The 4,933-nt window shown below is 38.6% G+C and overlaps 1 long non-coding RNA gene across 1 annotated transcript; it reads right to left on the reverse strand.

The window, feature by feature from the left end:
- Positions 1 to 1,069: 1,069 nt before the first annotated feature.
- LOC121807583 lies at positions 1,070 to 2,484 on the reverse strand. The gene is made up of 2 exons (XR_006051844.1): positions 2,008 to 2,484; positions 1,070 to 1,892 (listed from the first exon to the last, which is right to left on the reverse strand). It is a non-coding gene; the product is annotated as an uncharacterized LOC121807583 (long non-coding RNA).
- Between the last annotated feature and the right edge of the window lie 2,449 nt (positions 2,485 to 4,933).

Consider the following 4,933-nt stretch of genomic DNA (forward strand, 5'->3'; position numbering starts at 1 on the left):
TGTTTATAGAACTTTCTCCTCGTCTACCTAAGATTACATAGTGTTTAAGTTGATAAGGGAAGATGTTAGTCCATCTTTTCAAGCTACTTTTATATCCTAAATTTTTGACCTTATTTAAAAATGTCTTTTACCATTTAGCCAATTTTGAGTCTTTAAGTCTATCTTTTGGAAGCTAAAGTAATGGGACAATTCCTCGAGTTAGTTGTTTAGAATTTTTATATCTTTTGTAAAGGAATTGGAGAGATAAGGAGGAAATAATATGAAGTGGAAAAGTAGTGTGATTAAATGTAGAAAAAAGTGCATGTTGTGAAATAGATAAATTCAAAGTGTGCTTGGTCTAGAAAGGATACCTATAGTATAAAAAAAGAGAAAAAGAAAAGAAAAGAAAGGAAGGTTGTGTATAAATGAAAAAAAATATCAAAGGATTGAGAAAGTGAGTTGAAGTTTGAATAAATGTCAAAAGTGTCTTGGGTTTGAAAGAAAAAGTGGATTCTATTTTACTCTACTTGGCATTTTTATTTTTAGTCACTTTTTAGTCAAATATTCACCACCTACCAAAGAGCCTACATTGCAACCAATATAAAGACCTTTCGGACTTTTGATGCTTGATCACATCTAGTAGAAGAGGGATTAAACTTTGAGCAAGCCTATGGTAGACTTTGCATGATGTATGATTTGAGTGCTTATACACTTTGCATTATACACTTTGAGAGTGAGAGATAAACACACTTCCCATCTTTGGAAGTTTAACCACTGATGAGTGCATGATTCAAAGGTGATATACGAGTTAGTAATGAAAGTGCAATATAATAAGCCATGCTTAATTTGATTTGTGTTATTTCATGGTTAGTCTATTTTTTCATAATTTGAGGCAATTATGACGTCTAGTCCTTATGCAATCCATGCCTATAACGACCCGCTAAGCCGATATTATTATAAACTATATTATTAGCTTGATTATCTATATAAGTAACTTTTATGCGATTAAATCCGAGCTACGTTAGATTGTCATTGTTTGTTTGTCGATAGGGAAGTGAATAAATAAATAAATAAATAAGATCCAAAAATCAAAATTTTAATGTCCGATACATCCAACAAAAGTCCAACGAAAATTTAATTTAATACATCCTTCGTTCTAAAGAAAATCGGGTACTTCAACGCGGATGGCCACGTACTTGAACCGATTATACCTACACCAAATTAAACGAACAAGTGAACAAATACTCAAATAATTAATTTAATACCCAAATAAAATAAACAAAATAAAAGAACGGATAGGGCAGATCCTAAGGATCAATTTTTTCCGACAAAGCATTTATTATTGCATTAAATGTTTAGCAGGCAATCATATCTTATCCTCTTACACAATTTTTTTTTCTTGAAGGATAAGTTTCATTGACATCCTCCATTATTTGTATATGTATATAGATATCCCAATCATCTTCTTCACCCTCACATCACATATACGTAGAGATCACAAATCATTTTCACTCACCCACACCGACCCCACATACTATTTCCTCTGCCCACACCAACCCCACATCGGATAGAGGAGTCCGAGGAGGAAGATTTGCACACACTTGTAGAGTCAAGCACTACGAACCAACAACCCTTTTCACCACCAAAAAGGTAAACACCAAGCCTTTCTTTCATATGTAAAAGCATGCATTAAGTGAATTTAACAACACACATAAGTCCAACCTGATTTCACCATCAAGTTTTTAGTAGCAAGACAATTGTTTGAATTCATCGAATTCATAAAATAGAGAAGCCAAGTTCTACACCTATAGCAAGCACAAGTTAACCACTTATCTCAAGAATAAGAATCTGCCGGAATTCCGGATACTGAGTTTCGGCACACCGTCGTGGCAGCCCCACACCCCGATTCGTCACTAATTTCACGACCGTCACAAACATACAAGTTTGAAACACCAAAACTTTTAAATCAAAGATCAAATATTAGAAAATAAAACAAAAAGGAAATAGAATAAAATCTCCTAAACTTACCTCCCGGGAGTTCGGCGAGGAGGCCGAGGCCGAGGCTGGAGTGGCGCCGGGAAATTGCTCCAGCAGCACGAGGAGCGGCGGTGGCGGCGACAGCAGTAGCTCCTCCGGCGTTCGACGGAGGGAGTGAGCAGCGAACGGCAGCGGTGAACGACGAGACATGCAGCGAGGGGCGTGGCCGGCGACGGAGAACTCGTCGGAGGATCCGTAGATAACTCAGGCAGCAGCGTTTCTAGAGAGAGCTCGGCGGGAGGCTCAACGGAGAAGATGAAGGCGAGACCTTCTTCTGTAACAGTAGGGTCTTTTCAATTTGGGGGAAAATGAGATGAATAGAGGAGAGAGAGAGAGAGAGAGAGAGAGAGAGACGCCGAAGGAGGGCGTGGACGGCGGTGACTGATTCTCGCCGGAGTTGGCGACGTGCCGAGGCGGAGGAGGAACCGCCACTGTACTCGATCGATTTTGGAGAATCCCTAATTTGGAATTGGGAGATAGAAATGTGAGAGGAGAGAGAGATCACGATGGAAGGGGGAGATATGGGTGGTTGACTCCAATTTTAATTAATGGTTTGGGGCCCCAATTAAATTGGTAAGTTGGGCCAATGGGCAAATTATGAATATGGGCCATTCTATTCTAAAATTGTGATTTGGCCAAGGAAATAGAAGATTTAATAGTTGGACCAAGGGGATTAATTTATACATGGCCGAGAATTATTTTATGCTTAGACTGGATTTTATTTAGGAGACTAAGTCCTGACCTACGGTAGATGTTGGTCGGGCCGAGTAAATATTTTTGAGCTAAATTAGTATGGAGGGGAGCTTGGAGCTCGAAAAATGAGGAATTAAATTTCCAAATAAATTACTAAGTCCGGAAATGGAAGATAATGAGGACGGAAGACGCGAAGGGCCGACTAGCGTTGCCCCGCGACGCCTCGGGAGGCCGCTAAGGAAATGGAAAGAAAGAGGGAGACGACGTTCTCAAGTCACAGAAATAATTAAGTTTAATAAAGAAGTGCTATTAATTAAATTTTCCCAATTTAATTAATATGCAAGTTTCTAAAATTTTCTAACAGTGAACAAATGATAAAAGAAATAAAGTAGGGGCATGCATTCCTATAAGTATGTGAATTTCTCGAGTCTTATTAGTACGTTGTTTGTTTTCAAAAGGCTATCTCCGTGAGTTAAGGGTGGAGTCAGGAAAATTCAAGTTAAAGAAACTAAACGATTAAGGTGAGCTTTCTTATACTAAAAATACAAATCGCATATTATGAAAACACGAACACATGTTCGTGATTTTTAAAGATGTTGTCTTGCCATAAATGTTTTTGTACGATGTCTATCTGTTTGGCTAAGGTCAAAGGAATTATGAATGATGATATAAGTCGAATTCGGGTCCCAGTGATGGTGGTGTCCCCGCTCGGACTAGTGTACACAAGCTACCTCTGACATGTTGAGCAGAGCAGGTGACCGAGGAAGGTGGCCACCTTCCCGGCACAAGGATAGACATGATGGGCAGAGAAGGTGACCGTGTGAGAACACCATCTCCACGGCACAATGTGATCAGATATGGCTAAGTACAGGAAAAAGGACCCAATGTGATATTTTTAGTAAGCTCGGGTCTTTTCAACAACACCCCGAGTGTTACTGTGATGATGGCTTGACAATATTTTCAAATGTATATGTGTAATTTTCGGCAATGTGTTCACTGAGTACTTTTTGTACTCAGCCATGCATATATTTCTAAATGTGCAGGTTGAGCAGCGAAGTGGTGGAGGAAGTGCTATTGAGACAAGACATTTAATTCAGTCAGATTTTGACTCTCGGAGGTTCATGTCTTCATACATGGAACCGCGTTCATTTGTTTCCGTTGTGCATCTTAAAAGACTCAGGTCTATTTTGTTCAAAACTCTGATTTTATTTCGAGCTTTTCCCATTTGTTTGGAGCTATGGTCGAGTTGTGTTGTTTTCCCCCTTTCTTCCCCGCTTCTTTAGTCCTCCCCTAGTCGCGATCAACCGTGTTTTCTATCCTTAGAAATTGCGGTCGTGACAGAGTGGTATCAGAGCATTCTTTCTCGCTTTGAACCCGAGAGTCTTCTTTGAAAATCTTTGGTCTTGCCTTGTTCCACTAGACTGTCTAATCCATGAAAAAGCTCTTAGCACTCCCTCCAATCACGCTCAATGAAGAAAAAGGTAACTTGTTCTTTTTCAAAAGAAAGTCAAGATGTTTGAAAGTTTGAAATGGGGAAATAACTCATGCAGTTAATTTGAGTGAATAGATGAAAACACTAAGTTTAAAAAAAAGAGTTGATGTTTCTTGATTTGATGGCGTGCTTAAAGAAAGAGTTAGTATGTCTTTTTCTTGGCTAAAGACTGTGAATGCATGAATAAAAGAAGTAACTTTCCTAAATGGACAAAGGTACTGAAATATGAAGGTATAAAGTATACGAGTCTGGTACCAATTGGTGAAATGATATCTCTTTTTGAGTTAGCCATTGAATCATGTTGCTAGTATGGGGAAATCGAAATTTCCAAGAACTTAGAATACTTAGTTATGCGTCCTTCTAGAAAACAATATGAACTCGAACTTAGAAGTACAGTATGAACATTTCTCGCTTTCCCGAGTGACGAAAAGAAAAAGGACGCGATAAGAAAGAAACTCCGTCATGAGAAAAGCAATCCAACATAGAACAAAACGATGTTTCTAGAAAGATGGTAGGGGTAAGATGCAATTTTCTACGTCCCAATGACATGTATAATCTGGGTTAACCATTGTCTTTCTTGACAATCCAATCACTCCAAAGGATCATACCTTTGATCCAACTAAGCGATGTACACATACATAGCAAGAGAATATGATTACAATGTAAACAAAGAACCTAACTTTACAATATAAGTAAGCAGAAACGACGTGTTACGAGGATGAGCATCATGAC

The sequence above is a fragment of the Salvia splendens genome, chromosome 6 (genome assembly GCF_004379255.2).
Source record: "Salvia splendens isolate huo1 chromosome 6, SspV2, whole genome shotgun sequence".
Taxonomy (NCBI): Eukaryota; Viridiplantae; Streptophyta; class Magnoliopsida; order Lamiales; family Lamiaceae; genus Salvia; species Salvia splendens.